Source organism: Cynocephalus volans, chromosome 13, assembly GCF_027409185.1.
Source record: "Cynocephalus volans isolate mCynVol1 chromosome 13, mCynVol1.pri, whole genome shotgun sequence".
Lineage (NCBI taxonomy): Eukaryota > Metazoa > Chordata > Mammalia > Dermoptera > Cynocephalidae > Cynocephalus > Cynocephalus volans.
In genome coordinates this window covers 63,316,501-63,340,012 of record NC_084472.1, presented here as the reverse complement: position 1 = coordinate 63,340,012, position 23,512 = coordinate 63,316,501, and the positions used below count along the sequence as shown (strand labels likewise).

Here is a 23,512-nt window from a genome sequence, read left to right as displayed (position 1 = left end):
CATATTTTTCATACACAGAAATACAAATAAGTATATATTCATATGTATATATGATCACTCAAATGACAATACACAACACAGAAGTTTTGAATTAGATTTTAAATTTGAATATGTTTTCATTCAAAGCACTCAAAGGGAGTGCACTGTGAGAGTCATTAAGAAGAATCATAAATGATGATGAGACTACATTTTTGATACAGCAAAATAATGAACCAGAATGAATACTACAGAAATAAAAGTGAGGCTAGGTCAAATGCAAATATCCTCTAACTCCTCAATTCTCTTTTGGACTAGAACATTGTACTAGAGTACGTACTATGAGGCCAGCACTATGCCAGGCCCAGGGGGTGAGGCAGCACGTCTGTGTATGGTTGTATGCATGTGTGTGCGTTTCCCAGGTATTCACAGGGTATGCGGACTCTCTATCACTTTGAACTTTAAATAGACCACATTTTTGTTTTGGTTTGGGTAATAGTAAACATTTTATTTCCTGATTATTGAATCAACTATATTTTCTTATGATACAATACATAAGGAGGCTTTAATTCATTTCAATAGCAAGACTAACATTTGTAAGAAACTAAGTGTTGATTCTTATTTGTTTATAACTAAAGTTGAAGAACCAACTTTTTTCATTGATTTTCGTTTTTGTTTTGTTTTCAATTTCATTTTTGCTCTTACCTTTATTATTTCCTTCCTCCCTCATTCTCTGGGTTTATTTTGCTCTTTTTCTAGTTTCTTAAGGTAGGCACTTAGATTATTGTTTTGAGACCTTTCCTTATTTCTAATCCCAGAATTTAGTGCATAAATTTCCTTTTCTGCATTGCTATGGCTGCTTCTCAAATATTTGATATATTTTCATTTAGATTTTCTTTCAACTCTGTATTTTTTTTATTTCCTTGGAGAATGCCTCATTGATCCATGGATTATTTAGACATCTGTTCAATTATTTTTCTTTAGAGATATTTCTGTTTTAGATTTCTAGTTTGATTCCATTATGGTAAGAGAACATATTCTGACTTCACTGCTTTTAAATTTGCTGGGGGTTGTTTTTGGAATAGGACATTATCTATCTTGATGAATGTTACATGGCACTTGAAAACAGGTACATTATGCAATTTATAGTGGAATGTTTTACAGAGGACAGTTAGATCCTATTGGTTAATCATGTTTTCAGATCTTTTGTATCTTTTTCTGTCTAGTAGTTTCATCAGTTGTTGAGAGAAATTGTTGAAGTCCCCAACTATAATTTTGTGTTGTTTGACATTAAGGAATCTTTTCCTGATTCTTTTTCTTTTTTACGTTTTATTTATTTATTTACTTTTTATTATACATACCTTGGGGTACAACGTTGATTTTCAATAATTGTGTAGAATGTGTAATGGTTAGATCAGTATAGTTAGCTTATTCATCATTACAATACGCAATCATTCTTTGTGTCCATTGACCGATTCTCCATTAACCCACCTCCCCCTCCCCCACCCCTCTCCTTTTCCACCTCTAGTTTTCGAAAAGTTCAACGTATTACTGTGATTGTTTTTTTTCTCCGTCTTTTTATTATTCATTTATTTATGGATTCAGCTCCCAGCTATGAGTGAGAACATGCAGTATTTCTCTTTCTGTACGTGGGTTGTTTCACTTAGGATAATTTTCTCCAGATTCATCCATGTCATTGCAAACAGCAGGATTTCATTCTTTTTTATGGCTGAATAGTATTCCATGGTGTATATATACCATAATTTACTTATCCAGTCATTCATTGGTGGACAATTAGGTTGGTTCCATCGCCTAGCTATTATAAATAGAGCTGCAATAAACATGGGAGTGCAGGTATCCCTTCAACCTGATGTTTTCCAATCCTCTGGATACATCCCCAGGAGAGGGATTCCTGGATCGTATGGAAGTTCTATCTGTAGTTGTTTAAGGAACCTCCATACTGTTCTCCATAATGGCTGTGCTAATTTACAGTCCCACAAACAGTGCAGGAGGTTTCCTCTCTCTCCGAATCCTCGCCAGCATCTGTTATTCCATCTTTTTATAAAGACCGATTGGGGTGAGGTGATATCTCAAAGTGGTTTTGATTTGAATTTCCCTGATTAGTGATATCGAGCATTTTTTCATATACCTGTTGGCCATTTGTATGTCTTCCTTTGAGTAATGTCTATTCAGCTCCTTTGCCCATTTTTTAATTGAATTATTTGAATTTTTGCTGTAAAGTTGTCTGAGCTCTTTGTATATTCTGGATATAGAGAGAAAAGACATCCTACAGAATGGGAGAAAATATTTGCAAAAATATGCACCCAACTATAATTTTTGATTTGTCTTTCTCTTTTCAACACTCAGTTTTTGCTTCATGTGTTTCGAAACTTGTTTGTTGTGTACTCATATAGGGTCATCATATCTTCCTTGTGTGATGGTTCTTTTATTATGAAATTCTTCTCTCTAGGTCTGTGGTTTTGTTTTGTTTGGTTTTGCTCTGAAGTAACTTCTCTGATATTAATGTAGCTACTCTTAGATTTCCTTTTAACTAATATTTGCCCGGTCTATATTTATTTTTATTATTTTATTTGTAATGAATAACAACGTTAACTGATCATTTGAGGAAGTGAGTTTAAGTTTTTGTTAGTAGCATATAGTTTGCTCATGGGTTTTTGTTTGTTTGGTTTTGTTTTATTCAGACCGTATTTAGGGCATTTACATTTAAGGTAATCATTTATATGTTAGAACTTAAGTCTGCCTTATTTGTTTTGTTTGTTTTCTCTATTTCTCATTCCTGTTTTTCATTTTTGGCTTTCCTGCTTATTACTTGAACATTGGGAGTGGGGGGGATTCCAGTTGCCTGATGTAAGTGTTTCTGAGTTTATCACACTACAGATTCCATACTGGTTGCTCTGGGAATTAAAATATGCAAATGTGACATCACAGCCTACTGAAATTAACACTTCATCACTTCGAGTAAAGTGTGAAAAATTTATTTATGCTTAGTTCCTTTTACCTTTTCTATTCTTACTTACCACTTTTGAGTATAAAATTGTTTTATAATTTTTATTTCAATCAAATATGATTTATGAATTCAATGAGGAGAAAGATATTTTATGTATTCATATTTTTGCTTTTTAATTGTTATTTCCTGATGCTCCAAGATTCCTTCTTTTATCATTTCCTTTCTGTTTAAAGAATTTTTCTTGGCCTGTCCTCAAGGAAGGGCCTACTAATAATAGCATCTATCAGTTTTCTGGTATCTGATATATTTATATCTCATTCATTCCCAAAGGATAGTGTCAGCAGGTATATAATTTGCACTTGAGAATTTTTTCTTTTCAGCACTTAACTATGTGCCACCTCCTTGTGGCTCATGGCTTTGGGTGAGAAATTCCCTATCATTTGAACTATCCTTCCAAGTGTTGGCTTTTTATATTAGGAGTTCAGCATTGGCTATTCAGTAACATATCTTATCCTTACATTTCAAATACGAATAGTAGTTATGTAACAATTAACATGATCACTCAGGTATTAATAAATGCTGCTAAAAAGCAAGATTATGGTCATGACTTCAAGCCACATAACTATGTTTTATGCTTTTAATGTTACCTCAATTTCAGGATAATAGGATACAATGGTAAAAAAAAAAAAAGCTCAAAATCTTTTCTACCAATATGTGTGAATAATGTCATCTTTGTTTTATTTTTATAAAAATAATTTGTAGTAGGCAAACTTCTAAAATATTCCCCAGTTATCCTTGCCTTCTGGTATTTACAACCTTGTGTAATCCCGTCCTTCAAAAAGTGGGTATTGGCCCTGGTGACCTGCTTCTAAAAATATAATATTGGAAAAGTGATGAAATGTCACTCCTGAAATTAGGTTATGGAAGAATGTAACTTCATCTTGCTAGCACTCTCTTTTGCTCCCTCTCTGTATCACTTTGAAGAAACCAAGAGCCATGCCGTAAGCTGTCACATGGAGAGACCCACACGGTGAGGAACTGAGGAAGACCTCTAGCCAACAGCTCCTGACAAATTAAATCCTGTCCACAACCACACGAGTGTTCTTGGAAGCAGATCTACCCCAGATTGAGTCTTAAGACCACTGCTGTCCTGTGAGAGACCCAGAGCCAGAGGACCCAAATCTGACACACCTGGATTCCTAACCCACAGAAACAGACAATAAATATTGTTTTAAGCCACTACAGGAAGGCAGTACATGGCAATTGAAGTCACTTCCTCAACTTATCAATTAACATCATCATCCATCACAATTTAGCCTAACCCCACACAAAAATGTAAGTATTTAAAAGATAAAATGTTAAATTTACCAATTAAAGTTGGGATCAATGGAAAAGTTAAATGATAAAATAACCTAATAGGAATATTAAATCTAATCCAAATGCCAATTATGAAATTAAGAGTAAATAAATTTTATGATGTATCAATATAAAGGGTCTGTGGCACTAAAGATATGGTGTATTCAAGGGAATAAATATAAGAAATATATTATTTAAATAATATATATTGATATGAGATAAAATTGGCTCATCTTTTTTGAGTACCATCACAAAGGATAGCTACCCACGTCATTAGTTTATAGGAGAAACATTAATGTAACCAACCCCAAAATGATGAAAGCCATCACAAATGAAGCAAATGAGATATGTAATCAGGATGATAAAACAAAGTAACAAAAGCGTCTTTCTTTTCTGTTTTTGCTTGTTATACTTTAATTGAACAGCTTTAATGGATTAACCACCCCTCCAAAATGTTAAATTAGTCTGAGAGCAAAGAAAAGTTTTTTTATAGCTTACTTTAAAATAGCTTAAAGACTGCAGTCTCCACCAAAAATATGAATTGTCAGAAAACTTCGTTTTTAGTCACTATTGATATATGAGAAATCAAAAACCAACAAAGGGGAAATATTTTGGATTTGCATTAGTATATTTTGGCCCTTTGAAGAGATCTATTTCCAGGAAATATAAATTGATATTCAACAATGCCTTTAACAACTTAAAATTAGAAAATGAGAACCATAGACAGGTTCACTTTCCTAAAATGTTTCAAGAACACATGACTACCAATAATTATGAAAGATACTCTATAGTTCATTTAATGAATTGCATATGATTTTTCTCTTTAGTGATATGTAAAGATGAGCATGCTGAACATTTTGATATTCTAATAGATTAATTCATTGAAAAGTATTTTATACTTAAAATGCAAGGTATTGTTTTGCTTTTGGAAAAACAAAAACTGTCAACTATTTAGATTATTTCTTTTCCATTTTTGAATGCCAAGTACAACAATGAAAATTTTTTTTTATTGAAACAGCACCTAATTCAAGTTCAGTAGTGCTTATTTTGAATATCTAAAGTAACATTAAAATCTTGAAATTTTCAGCTTCGGTTTCATTTAATGTAAAAACAAATCATTTAAAACTCTTATCAATATATTTAATAATAATTACCTTATATAAAAAAATTTCTGTAAATCAAGTGATAGATAAACTGAATTGTTTGATATCTTAAAATAAAATCTGGGGACAGAGAATAGTGATTACCAGAGGCAGGGAAATGGAGGGGGCGAGGGGAGCTGGGGAAAGGTTGTTAGACTGGTATGGAGTTACAATTAGACAGGAAAAATAAGTTCTGGTGCCCTAGGGGAACAATAGTTAATAATATATATTTCCAGATAGTCAGAAAAGAGGATCTTGAATGATATAACTGCATACAAATGATAGATGTTTAGGTGATAGATATGTTAACTATTCTGATTAGATCATGACACAATATATGCATGTGCTGAAACAAATTGCACCTCATAAACACGTGTGATGAAATAATTTTAATAATTTTTTTTTAAATTTGGGGAAAGAGAAATTATCAGGCATTTGACTAAGCATCTCACATATATTAATCTATTTACTTCTCACCAGAACCCAAGAGTTATATCTGATTGTATTTATCTCCTTATGCCTCTCTTTTTCTGTTTATTCTGAGTACATGTGTGAGTAAGAGTGTATGTTAGACAGAGAAATATTTCAATAAGCAAAAGTCTATTTCAATTATTTTTATTATTATAAGGATTTTCTTATTCATTGTAATATCACATAGCCTTTGGCCTAATAGAAAAGATCTGTCAATATTTATGTAATACCATTTTATTCTGGCTCCCCTGTATTATTCAAATAATGATTTGTGCACATTTTAATATTTTCATTTTTCTGATTATATATTTCCAATGAAATTTTAGACATGTGATTTTAGTTTTTAAATTCCTGATTTCAAACTAAAATACCAATCTGACATGTTAAACATTTATCTATTTGTGCCTATAACATTTCAGTTTTAAACAAACAAAAAAATTATCAATTTCAGAAAACCACAGTTTTTGTGGCATTTAGGATGGACTCCAATTTCATAGTTTTATGAGTTTCTAGTGCAAAGTGGTACCTGACCTAACACATATAGTAAAACCTCTACATTCATTATGTCATAAATAGAGGAATGCAGATCTTGAAACTCTTGATAGTTGTTTCCAACGGGAATTTTAAAGTTATTTTTTGGATATTTAATTTTTCCCTACAATTAAATTAAATGGTATTTATATCCTTTATTCAAAATGTTGTATTATGTGTTTTTACATTTAAAATAACTTGTGTCAATTACTAATTAAATACTGATTTTTTTCCCCTGGGTGTGGGGGGAACCCAACTTTGCTTCTTTGTCAGTGGAAATAAAGATTTGCAATATTATTGTGTACATTACTCTGCTGCCTGTATTTGGCATCGTTTCAGATTGCATGAACTAACTTCCCACATAGAATAAAACTGATTTTCATTATTAAGAAGAACTTTGAGGACTCAAAATTTGTATTCTCTCTGTGGCATTCAAATAATGTATTTGGGTTCAATAAAAGAGCCCAATAAATGAAGGAGATTATAATAGTGCATCCCAACAACAGTTAATATAAAAACTAAATATTACATTTATGAAATTAATCAATGGAAGAAGTTTATAAAATATAGCATTCTAGAAAATGTAAAGTTAAGTATCATTGCCAGCAAGTAAAAGAAAATGATGAGAAAAAAAATGACTGTACTGAACTTAAGATAAGCAGCAAGTATTTATTGCAGTCATTACTATTAAGGGCCCAGTGAGGCTTATCTATTGTCAGTGTTTTTCTTTTTTGACTTAAATATGTAGTATTTGTGCCAGATCTTCATGTAGCGTGAAGGACATGAATTTGCTTCTGGGCTGCCAAACTCCTCCACTTTGGGACACCCTGTACAAAACAGAATATGAACCATACTGGATATTCACTTATTCTAATTTACAGCATTATAACCCTAACAATTAGATGCCAGTTCAAACAAGAGAAAGGAAATTAGGCGGTCTATTTCTAACTGTTAGCTTCTTCAGGAAGCCTCCATAATCATGTTCTAGACTGGGTGTCCCTGCTGCGATCTCTGATGACTGGTACCCCTTCTTCATAAAAGTATAAGTTGAGTTTGGGCCATATTTTCAAATTGTCTGATTACTCTCAATTTGCAGCACTGACTAATCTGTGAACTCAATGTGGGTAAGGACCATGTTCACCATTCCATCTGCAGGGGCTAGTACAAGGTCTGGGTTAGAATAAACATTAAGTAAATATGTATTGTGTAAGCAAATGAGAAATATTTAAGATAAATAGTCTCTAAAATCTAGCAAAGATTTATGATTAAAACTATTTTTATACCAGAAAAAAATGACATTTTCCCACAAACTTTTCCATGGTAGAGGAAGAGTGCACACCCCCCAACTCATTTGATGAAGTAGAAGCAACCTCACAACCACAGCTTGCCAGAATTTTATGATAAATCTCACCCACTTACATACCCGTAAAGAAACACCCACTTACATACCCTAACAGAAACGTGAGCGAGAAATCTATCAATAAAAAAGATTAATATATTACAATGTTGAATATGTTCCAGGAATATAACTTTGGTTTAGCTTTTGATTATCAGTCATTGCAGTTCATACACCATATTAACAAAATAAGGGAGAAAATCTCAATAGATGGATTAAATGCATCTAATAAAATTCAATGCCAGTTTATGATTGAAAGAATGTAACGAACTAAGGGTCCTGTTCCGTGTGGCGCACTCAGCCGCAGCAGCCGCCCTGTGCCCGAGCCGTGAAGCACTGTGAGGTGGAGACTGGACGCAAGGACGAGGGAGACGCTGTGCTTCCCGGAGAAGCTCCAGCTTGTCATGTCACCATTGTCAAGGACTCTTCCACAAGACTCTCTCGCAGTGTTACCCTGCCCACCAGCGCCTCTGCCTGGACCCCAAGTGCAAGCCTCGGAAGGACGAGGACATTCTCCGGAGGCCCCCTGTGGGCACCACGGCCATACTCTGCATGCAGGACCTGGGGGCCAAACACGCTGGGGGACGGTCTTGCTGACAGAGGACAGGGGCAGCATGTCCTCTACCTGCTTTTCTACTTCCCGATGCCCTTCATCTAGGGCCACAAATACAATTTTGCATCCAGTCGGCACCTCAACTGCATCTGCCACTCCTACGACGTCAGGCGCCAGCTGGAGAGGCGCTCCGTGCACCTCCCGTGGCACCGTGTCTTTGCCCTACACCTGCAAGAACTGCACCTACCGCTGGGGCGTCGCGCGTGGATGGCATCAACCACCCTGTCTGCACACCCCCACCTGCGGAGCTCAAAGGTGACATCGGCCCTCGCTGCCTCTGATCTGCCAGCTCGGCAGCCTCTCTATGCGATCTGTATCCTACCAAGAGCCCCTTCATGTGGCTCCTCCTGCTGGTGTCCTGCCCAACTACACCTACGAGGTGGGGTCCTGGATCGGCTTTGCCATCGCGACATGTTGTCTCCAAGTACCCACTTCTGGTGGGCTTAGCCCAGATGACCATCCGGGCCAACAGCAAGCAGCACAGCTACCTGAAGGACTCCCCGGCCCTGTGCGTGCCCAGCAGCCCCTTCCTGCCCTGAGCGCTCACCCGACCCAGGCCCAGCCAAGCCCGCCTCTCATACACCCACCCCGATGTCTTTCTGGGGGAAGAGCGGGGACCAGAGCTCTTCAGCACCCGGAATAAAACCTGCCTGCCCTCCCCGCAAAATGTAACGAACTAAAAATAGAAGGGAACATACTTGATGTGATAATTATATGCAGAAATTCTAAAGCAATAACCTTTAATAGTGAGTTTTTGGTAGCATTTCCCCTGAAATCATAAATAAGAAAGAGGCGCCTGCCAATACCACTACTGTTTAGTACTATACAAGAAGAGAGTCTAGCCAGTACAATATGATAAGAAAATAAAATTAAATAGGAATAGAAAGGAATAAATTCTCAATTTCCTATAATATGGTTGTGCAAGTAGAAATCCAAATCACCTTACAAATTATTATATCACTGTAATAAGTGATTTTAATTAAGTTACTAGATATAAAGTCAATATACATTATCACATATTTCTATATTTCAGAAACAAGTATTTACACATCAAATATCAAATTTTAAAAACCAACACTCTTTTAGAGCATAATATGCATCAAAATAGCTAGAGATATAACAAGACGGGTAAGCCTATGTTTTGTAAACTAAAATATATTATTAAGAGAAACAAAAGAATATGTAAGTTAGTGGTGAGATAAGCATGTCTCTTTATGGATTGGAAAGTTCAAAATTGGGAAGATGACCCTTGTACCCAAATCAATCTACAGATTCAATGATTCCAGTTAAAACTTCACATGGTTTTCTTTGTTTGTAGAATAATATGAGTTGATTCTAACATCTACTTGGAAATGCAAGGGTCAAAAAAAAAAAAAAAAAGCTAAGAAAATCTTTAAAAAGGAACAAAGTTATAAGAATTATATTCCTGGATATGAAAACAATATAAGGCTACAGTAATTAAGATAATAAGGTATTGGCACAAGGAGAGAAAAATAGACTATTGGAAGAGAATCCAGAGTCCAAATACAGACCCACATCTCTGTGGACCTGATATTTGGCAGTTCAGTATGGGAAGTTGTTTTTCTCTTTTTCAACAAGTGCCAACTCAACCATATATCCATATAGAACTAACTGCTACATCACATCATATAAAAAAAATCTGTTCCAAATGGAGTACTCACCTAAAAATCACTTATGACATTCAGTAAACAAAGGTTTTTAAATGCTATACAAAACATTAACAATAAAGTAAAATATTTATAAATTGAACTTATTAAACCTAAGAATTTCTGTCCACGAGAAGATATTCTCAACAGAGTGAAAATATAAATAGCACAGAAGAAGGTATTAGCCATACATATATCCACTGAGGACTCAAAGACACAAATTAACAAGCAAAGTTAACAACATGATTTTTAAATAACATGCTAATGACTTGTAAATGTACTTCGTGAGAGATGATATTCACATACTCAATAGTCTGTAAGCATGTGGAATGTACTTACATCATCTGTATCACGAAAATGCAAATTAAAGCTGCAATGGAAAATCACTACTTGTAAGAATTATCATTGCAGCATTATTCCTAATAGCTCAAAATTGAATAGTATCCTTTGTCTATAAACTAAAAATGAACACACAAGTTTTGCCATAGATACTATGTAACAATAAGAATAAATGAACTGTTGCTACAGATGGATGAATCTCACACAAAAATGCTAAGCGAAAGAAGCTGGTACAAAATTATAAGTTCTGCATGATCCCATTTATAACAAGTTCAAAAGAGGCAAAACTACTCATGATAGAGATCAGAACAGTATTTACCTTTGGATAGAGTGGTAATGATAGGGAGAAGCCATGAAAGAAGCTTCTAGAATGCTAACAGGTTTCTATTATCTAATCTGAGTGGTGGCTACATGGGTGTATTCTTTTTAAAAATTCATTGAGCTGTATATATTTCTATGTATTCACTTTACATAAAGCCATCAACATTGAATCTTTTTTAGATAATCAGAAAACAGCCAACTGACAGGCACTGTCTTTATAAATACTACATCTGTCCAGATTTCCAGGTGTCAAGAAGCTTCCAGATTAGGCAGGGCAAGAGACATGACAGACAAAATATTATCACAATATAGCAATGTGTGGTCGCATGGGAGTACAAACCTATCACAGGGGCAGCACAGAAGAGGGGAATGTTCCTCTTCTTGATGGTTGAGGGAACAGTGTTCAAGAGAGAGTAAGAACTTGCAGTTGCACAGGCAGAGAAGAGTGTGATAGCACGGACTAGGTCTGTGGAGTTCAAGTCCTCAAATCGTAGATCACTCAGCTCTGCTTGAAAGCAGGTTTGATCATCCAAAGGACAGTACTTTCCATGAACTCAATGAGTCTCAATCAGTTGTAGTGAAATAGTGAGCTTATTATGGAGATATTGAATGGGCATAAAATACAAACATTTCCAGTAAGTTCACTGTGTTTGATTCTGAAACAGGGGGACAAACTTTGATCTGTCCCAGCTATCCCTCAACCCCAGTCTGGGGAACTAAGAAAAACTGATTGACCAAACAGCATGGGCTGAATTCCTAGGAGTAATAACAATAAGAGTAAAGTTGAAGTTTGCTACTTAAGCTGAGACTTAATTTGAAGGTCTGAATGTTTGTCCCTTAAATAAATGCCTTATGGCTTAGGATAACATTGTGACATCAATCCTGAGTTGTCTTTGCTGATAACAAACTACAAACCTGCTTTGAAGTATACACACCCTGGACACTAAGGCCATGGAAAATATCAGTCAAGACTCCAGAAATAATTACGCTGACCTCACTGTTGACAAATCAGATTCACACATGACTCCCCAGACCTCCTACCCATGATTTTCCTCTATAAATGCTTGGGACTCTAAGCTATCAGGGAGCCCAAAGTCTTAAAAGTTCCCTCAGCCACAACAGGCTCCTCTGAAGGGCATTCAAAGAAATGCTAATCTTTAACACTGCAAACTTTGGCATGAGCGATTTCTTCAACATTTGAGCAGATGATTGATCCCTCTCAGTTCAGTAACAATTTCAGGAAAAAGATGAAAGTTGTACATAACATGTATAATTATAATTTTAGTTTTTTCTAATTGTGTCTCTAATACAAAGGAACATACCAAAATATACTAGTTGATTCATGTTTTAATTATCCAACTACTCAAATAAAATTCTCTGGATATTTTATTGTCTTGGAAAATTAATACTCATTAAAACAATTTATATTCAGATTATCAGAATTTCGTTATCAAATATATCTGCATTTAAGGGAAATGAGGCATGAGTCTCAGCAAAGAAATGATTTGTAAAGCCTTTAAGAAGACTCGTAATCAATTGTCCTATTTACTCCTTCACATGCAGACATAACTATGATCGTTTGCTTGATAACGTCTCCATTCACAGTTATCTTTCTTGCCTTTATAAGAATGTTTAATTTAAATAGATAACCAACAAGATTATCTGGGCCATCTTCAAATTGATGAGCAATAACTAAACAAAGACAATTGAGCTGGAGGGGGAGGGAGGGGGGAGAGGAATGAGAAAAATCAAAGACTTCCTCAATCTTTGAACATATTCCCACTTGAAAAAAGTTGGAACACATGAAAAAGAATCAAGATTGTTATTTTGCTATTCAAATGTTAAAATTAAAATAGGAAATGCAAAAGAGGTAACCGATATTTTGGAAGAAATCTAAATTCAAATGTTGAGGTTCTCTTGTTTGTTATGTTTGTGAAAGCCAAATCTACTTTTCCATTTCTAACAGTCTTTGGCAACATGAAAGATCTTACCTCAGAGTCCCAAGTATCTCACTGAGTTCTGTTGAATAAAATCTAGAAAACCCATATTCAAATTTATCTTATGCTTTAAAATAATCTGTACTACTCTAAGAGAATTCTCAGACAAAACCATGGGAACCAAGCATTTCATAGAAGTCATAATAAACTGAAATAAAAACAGAAAAATACACATAACATAACAGCAGATTTTTCTATTTTTACTAAAGAAATTAAAGATAACAGAACTTTTTTTTCCCCCTAATCAGCAAAAGAATAAATGGTCTGACCACCCTGGGACTCTCCTGGCTTGAATACAACTGTTTTCTTTCTGTCACAGTGTAAAACAACAGAGCAAACAAAACCATCTCGTTAATCATAATGGAAGTTAGCTTGAACACAAAACATTTTGTTTCCCATTTTATTATACATGAAGGCAGACAAACTGAGTTCTTTCTTATTAAATGCTACTGTTAGTCATTATTCCTGATTTTAAATAGTCAACAGCTCTTTAAGAGAATTCTCTGTAAGATCTTTTGTTTCCCCCCAAAAGTGAAAAGGAAATAGGAAGAAGGCTACAGTGAGAAGGGACTTGATTTAACTTTTGATCAGGCATGAGACCTTGGAGACGTTAACTTTTCCCAGACTCAGTTTTAGTACTAGAACCGGAGTGATTAAACTTACCTGAAATTTGCTGTGAGAATGTAAACCTGCAATACATATATACAAACCTCAGGCACAATGTAGACATTCAATAAATGGTAAGTATTATTTTACGATTCTTTTTACTACATGAAATTCCCTTTTTGTACATGATGAATTTGTGGCTGAAATTAAAATACAGAAGAGAAAACCAATGTTCACACATTTCTGATTACTAGCACCAAATCTTTAATGAAGGTAGAGGATATTATCACAAGAATCACTTCCTTGAACAATTTATTCTATTTTCTACTCCTCTTGTGGACAGTAAGAAACTTGCTAAAATTAAATCAGGAGAAATGAGATTAATAAAATTTAGAAAGCAAAGCACTTAAAGATAAACCATGAACGAGGTCTAGGGATATGAACAATGCCATTTTCAAGTTATCTAAAGCTCTGGGAATGATGAAATGACAGATGAACAACTCAAATCGATTTTTCCTTTGTTCCTATCCAAATGGAATGCACGTTTCACAGAGCCATTATAACAGAGGCAAGTTGCTCTATTTTTCTCCTTTATCCCTGTCATCAACTCTTAGCTTACACTTATAGAATATGAAGTACTCAGTCCAGATTAGAAAAGACATAGATCACGTGCCTGTTAAAAAGATGGGGATAAAAAAATGAGTCATTGCAGAAACTACTTAAAATCCAAAAACAGGGTGCGTGCGTGCGTGCGTGCGTGCGTGCGTGCGTGCGTGCGTGTGTGTGTGTGTGTGTGTGTAAGCAGGGGATAAATGGTGGCCAGTAATGAGTGAAATGAAGGGTCTACCACTATGTTTCCTGGTCAGTTTGTTCCTTCCTCACCTGTGATCTTGTGCTCCTGTTACTTTATATTCAAGACACTGCATAATAATTTTAATATATGTTTTTATACCAGTCTATGAGCTCTTAAGGGCAGAACTTGTATCTTATTTATCTTTGTCCTCACAGTGACTAGAACGTAGAAGACTTGCAATCAATGAGTCTAGAGGGAACTAAAACTACAATTTAATTAACAGAGTTTACAACTGCCACAAGGCACTTCATGCAGTTTCGTTTATGTATATCCATTGACATAAGTGAATCTTATTTCAATCTTAAATCCTCAGATTGAGATGAAAACATATCTTGTGGGGGTGTGAGTGGGGTGTGGGGGTTGTGTAAGTCAAAGAAATGAAGGGAAAAGTGAGAATAATTGGTCGTAATTACAAAATTACTTTTAATATTTCAGAACTGGCAATCAAAAGGTTTTTAGCTTATAATGACTTAATCTCATAACTATATGATAAAGGCAAGTTTATGGTGATACGATCATATAAATCCACATGAAATACTTCTTGTTTCACGATAGAGAAGAACTACTTATGCTACAATGCAAAACGATCTGCATTTTCTGTTTATTACTAAATTGTCGAAAATTTTACTGGCAAATAATCTAGTGTGTCAAACACTTTAGCTCTGATATCAGAAGAATAAATATTATTCTGGAGTATTAGTTTTCCTCAATAAAGTTAGTGTTTCCCCTTTAAATTTAAACATATTGTAGAAATTGTTTTTCCTTTTCAGCTTCCTTTCATTTCAAATGAAATATTTTGGGAAACATGCTCATTGCTGTTATTTCTACATAAAATACTTCTGTGACTATTCACATTTTTCAAAATGTAGGCACTCTTTGGCATTATTTTTAAACATGAAGAAATAGCTTAGGATATTCCCTTTATCATTTAATACTTTGTCTTTAACGATTCTTAGTAAATCAAAAGAAATGTCTGTCTAAAGACAGAAAATTGCTGTATTTTAATCTTTAATTTTCCTTTGAAAATGATATGATTATATGTGATAGACTTTGGGTAATGTCTGAATATAACTGGCCGTTGAATGAAGAACTAACCCACATTTCTGTTCCTAAGTTCTATGATAATGTTTCGAAAAAGGACGTGTTGATTATCCAAATCTTTTCGTATTGTTTCTCAATGAAACCAGTGTATTTCAACTCTAAGTAGCTGATTTATTGAGAGAAATGTTATAAATTAAATAGGTATTTGTCCTTAACAGTGTCCAAAGTCTGTCACTAAGAGAAAAGCCTAGGAAAAAAGTGATTAATGCCAGAACAATTATTACAGCTAGAAAATTTCTCAAAGAAAGTATTAGAGAAATGTTTTTCATACCTTTCATAAAAACTGGAGTAGAGAAAATACTCCCTTTGTTTTCTAAAAGAAAAGCATGAATTTTGGTGCTGCACAGAGTTTGAGGAAAGCTCTTTACACTTATTCTACAGAAGATTAATTCTAATTCTGTTTCCCCCAGTTTTTCCCACTAATAAAAGGCATCACCCATCCTTTCAGTTTGTGTAAGCCAGTAATCTAGACTTCCCTTACAAAGCATTCTTCATCGTGCCCTATATGCAATCAATTACCAAGCCCCACTCATTTGAACTTCTAAAAGGTTTTTATGTACATTCACTTTTCTCGATCTCTGCCACTTTAGTGCAAATGCTATCATCTCACTCCTGGATTAGTGAAAAAGATTTCCAACTGCTCTCCCTTCCAATACTATTCTCCAATCAACAGAGAAATTTTTAAAATATTTTTAATTTGATTATTTCATCTTTGCTAAAACCCCTTCTCTTGCTTTCCCATTATTCTTGGGCTTTTAAGCTCAAAGTCCTCATCACAGCTGCACCAGTCTTACCTCGTGGGCTTCCCTGCCCTGCCCTCCTCTCCCTTCCTGTACACTCCTTATCCCACCCCTCCCTTCCTCTCCAAGCTCCCTCTGCTTGGGTACCTGGATATCCCACTTATTCTACCCAATATTTTAATCTTGGATTGCCTAAGTAATTCAGCTTCCTTCGGGTGTCAATGCTCAGTTCCTACATGTTAGGAAATATTCAGAAGGAATATTTCTTCCATGAAAAATGTAGAAGCACGAGCTTGAACTAAAATATTTATGTGCACATTTTAAAAATAGGAAATGCTTGAATATTAGGGTCTTGATTTCTCTTTGTATTTTGCTTCTTTTTGATTTACTCAAAAACATCAACCTACTCAGTCAATACCCAACATTTGAAAGGCATTAACTTCTGATTATAGGAGGTATTTAATGCTAATCTATACAGAGGCTATTTAAATTCATTAATATGTTCTTTAAAATGCTTTCTTATTTAAACTGAACTACAACATGAAGTTGTTTTCTACTGCTTAATAACTACCATAATCCAGTCAGTAATCATACATAGCACAATTTCTAAATTACAACATTCAGAGAAAAATGAAAATTTTTTTCTGAAATAAATGTGGTTAAGAATTAAATTTTATCACAAAATACGTTTTTTAAAAATTAACACTTTTCATAAAGTAGAATAAAGGCTATTTGATATATTAACATAACTTGGATTTTGAGTCTTAAATCAAATTACTCAAATATATATTTCCTATTAAAATAGTGAATCTTCCTAATGGAAATCTGAAAAGCTGCTTTTCCCTTCTGTAAACCCAACCATGACTTAGAGCTTTTGCAATCTTATTTTTCAGCAAGAGTATTTATACAAAAATAAAAGATTAAGCACAGATCTGTCATGATAAAAATCTAACACTGCAAATATTTTTATTCCTATACAGTTTCTCATTCAGTGTTAGTGCATTAAATCCTAATTCAGCCAAATATTGGGAGAGACAAATATTAGCCAATATTTGTCTCTTCTAGCTCCAGACATTGCCTTTCTGGCTCAGCTCCTCTCCCTGTCTCTAAAAGTCAGATAGCTATCCCACCTCCCTGCTACATGCAACCTTCAGATCCTCTCCTGACATCCCACTATTTCACCATGCTCCCCGCCTTCCAGAAAGCCTTTTACCTTTCAAACTCATAGTCACCTTGTCTGTCCCTTTCAAAGCTCCCTCTTTCTTAAAACCTCTCCTGAGTATCTAAATTGTTCCCTTCCTTAAAGTTTACATTTTTATCAGCATAGAAGGGAAACTGTTTTCTTGAAAGTTTCCATGGAGGCTCTATATGGTTTTACATTTATTTAGTCTTCCTAATTAAGAACAGTTTTCAAAACAAAGTCTCTCTAAAAAAAACTCAGCAAACTTACACCTACCTAAGAGAGTAACCTGTGCTCAGGAAGCATTCAAAAGTGATGTAGTCTAAAACACACTATTAACAGATTTTGTTTTTTCAGATCATTAAGGCAAATTAGGGGAAACGTTTGCTTGATTTTTTTCTCTCACAGTATCATAAAATTATAACAAAAAATTTTTTTTTTTTTGCTGTTGTATTTTCAGATAGAAGTCACATGTGTGATGCATAGTTACAGCTGAACAGACCTTTACCACCTACTGTGTGTTTGTGAAAATGATTGTCCATTTTATAAAAGTTCTTCATTAAGGTTTATAAGTAACTTTTGTTAAGATAAAGATAAGAATCAAATCCATCTGAAAATGCATTCTTATGAAATAGCTGCTCACTACCTCTTTCCAAATTTTTGGTCCTATCAGGTTTTGTTTGTTTGTATTTTTTTAAACCAACATCCCTTGTACATAATACATTCTATTCAAAGTCAGCACTCTCACGCAAATCTTTCTGTAGGTCTAAATTTGACTGAAAAATCATTATACAAACTAACTTACACATAATTAGAAACAAGAATTATGATGTGAAAAGTTGTAAAATGTAGCAATTTTAAGATTAAGATTTTTAAAGTACCTGTAGTTACTTCCTTTTGCCTTTATTTCCATTGACATCCAGTTTACAGTTTTAAAAACATTTTAGCAATTCATGTGAAACAAAGGCAAAATAAAAGACACAAAACCCAGCAAATGCATGTAAACTAATGTATTTCTGATGACTGCTTTATTAAAAACATACATGCCTATACAATTAGTATACAAAATATACTCATTTCTGCGTGTTATTAAATAGAATACAAATTCAGAAAGGGCTGTAACATTTTTTTTTTTGAACATTGAATTTATGTATTCATTCAACAAATATTTATTGAACTTCTATTATGTGCCAGGCACACCATTCTAGGAGTTGAAGATGCACCAGTGAATAAATAGATTTAAATGTCCACCTGCATAGAGTTTATGTTCTGATTACCTGTGAAATCTGACTCACAGAAATTCATGTATTTAAAAAAAAAGGTTTTCCAAAGATTCTTTTGTAGTAAGTCATACAGAAGTTAACCTTTTTAAATGGAACAAAAATTATGTTATAAATGGATCAAAACAAATTATTTTGAACATGTTGGGAAAACTAGAAAAAAATAGAGTCCCATAAACTATAACAAACTTAATCCAACTGTAATTTTGGAGTTTATTTAATATCCCATATTAATACCCTAAATATAAATATTTTCATGTCCAACTCTTCTTTTTGAAAAAAAATGAAGGAATTCTGGGCTGAAAGTTAATTGAACTTTAAAATTTCTCAAAATATTTTAGACAGGAAAGTCAGCTGCCTCCACCCACCCATGTCAACATGTTCAAAGTACAATACTGCAGGATAATAATCCAAATTACTGCAGGTCAGACTTAGTCCTTGAATTACATGCCTTTATTAATGTAATTGCAGAGGATATTGAGGAAATAAAATTATTAGTGAATACGAACCTCCCCAAGTTTCATAATTATGTTTTTTGAAAAAATACATGATAATCTATTTTGAAATCACAAGGCTACCTACCTCTGAACAGAAATAGTGTAAGTTTTAGAAAGTATATCATACCTCATCATATGAACAAATACAAAAGGAACTTTTAAAATTTATTTTATATATAATAAAACAATATTTATATACTATAAAGATATTAAACCGATTATTTTCTTTGACAATGATCATTGAAATACTTAGAAAAACTTAATAAGGTCTAAAAAAAAGCAAAGAAAGAACTGTAGAATTATTCAAAACTGAATGTTTTTATATTATATAACAAAAAGAGATACGTTAATATAAGTATATATATCACAATTATCAGAACAGCAGCTAATAATACATTCATGTTTAAACAAAATGTTGACTTCTTTATCTCAGGTACTATCATTAGATTTATATCGTATTTCTATAAACTCTTCAAAAATATCAATCACATTCTTTCAATTTAAATGTAATAGAAGAGAAGTAATCAGTTTTCAGATATGCCACTTGGAAAAGCAAAATACTATAGTTATGCAATATATAAGCTACTTCTCATAATAATGAGGTTAAAATATTTATTTCACTGGAAAAGTTAAGATTTTGTAATCTTAAGAAAATATATGAAATCTTAAACATAACTGTTAGATTTTTATTCAAAAATTAGTTGCTATAAATGCTAGTGAAACTTTTTCCTTGTTTTAATTCCTACCCATACTTTCTCTATTTTGGCCAAAATGTATTAGTAATTTGTTGAGACAGAGACTTCCAGCATCCCAATAATCTTTTTAAGCAGATGTTTCTGGATTTTGTCCTTTGAGATAGAAGATAGCACAAAGGAGAAAAGCCATTTAACTATTAAGCAGAGTTCTTAACACAATTGCCAATTTATCTGGAATCAGTTTTCATTTGTTTGCTTTTATTTCAGCATAGTTGTTTATTTCCTTAGTAAAGACAAGGAATTGGATTAAAAATGTCAAAATAACAGGATGTGAATAGCCACTGTTTATATTTCTCAAAAAATCTGACTTTCCAATCCCTTAAATAGAAAACCAAAGCCATGTGCAAGGAAAGCTGCAAAGAGTTGAAGACCAGATTAAGTTATTACATTTCTGAAAACTTTCTTTGTTTTTATTTAACCTCTCAATTTTATAAATATTTCTTCTTCAACTCTTTCCCAAGTAATCCTTCTAATGTCACAATTTTGAATCTTCCTCAGAAGCTCTATTTTTACTTTTTCTCTTAAATATATCATGCTTTTTCCATATTTATATACTTCACTTAATTTATTAAAAAGGAAAAAATCACTAAGAATTGTGTGAATTCCTAGAATTAGTTTTCATAATTTTTATCCTTGCCTGCTTTTTCTACCAATTAGATTTTCTTTAATTTTTAGGATTTTCTTAAATTATAGCAAGAACATATTGGAACAGGTTATTTCTATAGGCAACCACATTTTACATACTTCTCAGTATCCAATTAACAAATATACAAATATAATAACATCAGAATGGTATAGTGGAACCCAGAGAACACTGGATTAAGATTCAGAAAGCCTAGGGTAAATTCTGTTCCTTAATAAGGTGATTCAAACTCACATGTCTTCATTTACAACAAGGAGATAAATATAATGCCTTAAAATATAATCTATGGTTGCTATGAGAATATTTTGTAACTATATTCTGGGGTAATACAACATGTGCTGTCCAATACAGTAACCATCTGCCAGATGCAGTTAGTGAACACTTGAAATGAGGTTGGTCTGAATTGAGGTGTTCTGTAAGTATGAATTAGTACAGAAAGTGAAAATGCAAAATATCTTATAATTGCATATTGATTATATTTTTAAGCGACAGTATTTTTGATATATTGGCTTAAGTAAAATGTATTAAGATTTTTATTTTTTTAAGCTTCTTAAATGTCATTACTTTAAATTGTAAAGGTTGCTTGAATTATGTTTATATTGGACAGCACAGCTCGAGGATTCAAAAAATTTAAATTTTTTTTTTAACAGAGTTTTACAGAAATAGAAACCTGTTTTGATTTTTTAAAACATGTTCAGTATGTTTTGGCAATATTTCTGTCTGTTACATAGAGTTTTTCTATATATACTCTAAATTAAGATGATTACTAATAACATTATTTGCCAATAAGTGCTTGAAAAATGTATTCTACTGATAATAAAATTACATACCTAAGTAGCCATGTCTGTCATTTAGATGTAAGTGAAAGGGACATTATCATTCTCTGCCACATGGTCACATAATTCGGAAGAGGGTATGTGGTAACAGTCACACCAAAATAAAATGATCAGTCAAAAAAATTGGATATGTCTGCTCAACATTCTCATTTAAGCTCTGAGAAATCCCATAAAAAATATATTTAAAGCTGTTTAGATAGCATGGGGAAAAATTATTGAATTTAAAAATATATAATTAAAACATCAGCTGTATTGTAAACTGAAGCTCAAGAATAATATCCTAACTCATGTTTCCTGAACATTAATAATTATTTTATTTTAATTCAAAAATTTGACAAATAACATCCATAAGTCATGTTGGATGTGAAAAATTGTCTTGATCTTATCCTGCCTGAAGATTGACCTCTAATACAGTCTGCAGGACCAATCAAAACATGATAGAAAGAGAAAGAACGAAAGTGGATGAGATCACTAACAATGTTACAGAGTCTCAGTGTGGGAATGCATATTACAATTTACCTAGTGAACTCATTTGTGTTACTTAATTGGTTAAGTAGAGAAGATGTTGAACGTTTTCAGGGACAATAATTTAATGTCCAAAATATTTTCACATATAGTATCCTTACAGTATTCTCACTTCTCACTTCCTTATTAATTCCAATAATCTCACGTTACCTCACATACTGGCTCCTTATATACCTAGATGTCACTACCATTTTTTTCCCATATCAATGACCAGCACTTCTCTGATTACCCCTTCTTATTGTCCCTATAATTTTCTTTGTCCCTTCTTCGTCCCAACTTGGGCTTCCTATCAATTGGTTTCATTACATTTTCACAGTTCTCCATTTATTTCATATTCACCCTCCATTCTCTATTCTGTGCTCCATAATTAACAAATTACTCTCGGCTAGCATGGTATTCTCTCTACCTTACTTGCTTCGAAAACTCTAACACTGGTTAGTTCCAACTATCTGCCTGCAACTGAACACCTGATCATATTTAGAGAAAACATCTTTCACTGTGAGCTCTCACTTCTTGACTCTGAACCTTAAATGAGCCCTCAATACTATCAAGCTGACTCTACCACTTTGATCAATTTACTACCCATTCTACTAAACAGTTCCATATATTTTCTGTCTTCAAACTTCTCGTATCTTCCTCAACTCTCGTTTTTCCTGTTTCACTTAGAAAAGAGAAGTAATCACAGGACTGCCATACACTGTTTCTACTACACCTATCACTCTCAGGGATACCCATATACTCTGCCTGCTTCTATGGAGCTATTGTCCACGCCTTTAAAGCCTAACTTCCCATTTGCTCCATCTAATTTCCTGTAACCTACAAGGACTTGGCTGCTGCAGTTTATACCTTCCTCTTCAATCATTCTTATCAACAAATGCAGATGCTGTAATGCCCTGAACCTTAAAAAAAAATCATGATCCCCACCCAGGAGCCATCCCATTTCTCCGGTATTTTATATAATGAAAAATCTTTAAAAGACCTTTCACTCATCTCATTCTTTTTTAAAGTCACTCTATCAGTGTTCAGCCCTAATTCACCTCAAGGACAATCAATGACTTGTACATTGCTAAATTAATGGTTAATTAAAGGCCTGAAATTCCTGTTTCACTTGGTCAGTAGCGTGTTATGTGACCATCCGTTCCATCTTTCCAGAACAGCTCGCTCACTCGGCTTCAGAGCACCTCTCCCGTGGCTCTCTCCTCCTCTCTCGCTGGTTACTGCTCCTCATCTGCTCTCCTCTGTGAAGAGCCCAGCACTGAGTCTCCAGATCTCTTCTATTCCCCGGTGCTAATCATTCCAAGGGAACTCATCCACTCCTTTGTCTTCAGATACATTAATCTTCTGATGTTTCCTAAAATTATCTCTCTAGCCTGAGATGTTCCTTTAGCTCTGGACTCATGTATCCAGCTGCCTACTTCACATCACCCCTTGGGCATCTAATCAGTTTATCAAATTTCACACATTCCAAAAAACAAACTCATGAACTTCTGCACACATCCCAACTTCCTCCTCCACAGTCTTCCCTGTGGCAATAAATGGATATTTCATTCTCAGACCAAACCTGGCAATCGCCATGATTACTCTCTTTTCTCACACTGCACATTGTTGCTGCAAAATTCCATCAGGTCTGGCAGGAAATATAAAATATATCCACAATCTCAACAACTCCATCTCTAGTACCTACTTCAAACATCTTATTTCCTGCTTGGACTATTGTGT

General features: G+C 33.9%; 1 protein-coding gene across 2 annotated transcripts in view; it reads right to left on the bottom strand.

Annotated features, from left to right (window-relative positions):
* Window positions 1-23,512, bottom strand: part of CCDC102B (coiled-coil domain containing 102B) — a 301,210-nt gene that overhangs the window by 271,827 nt on the left and 5,871 nt on the right. The window lies entirely within an intron of this gene.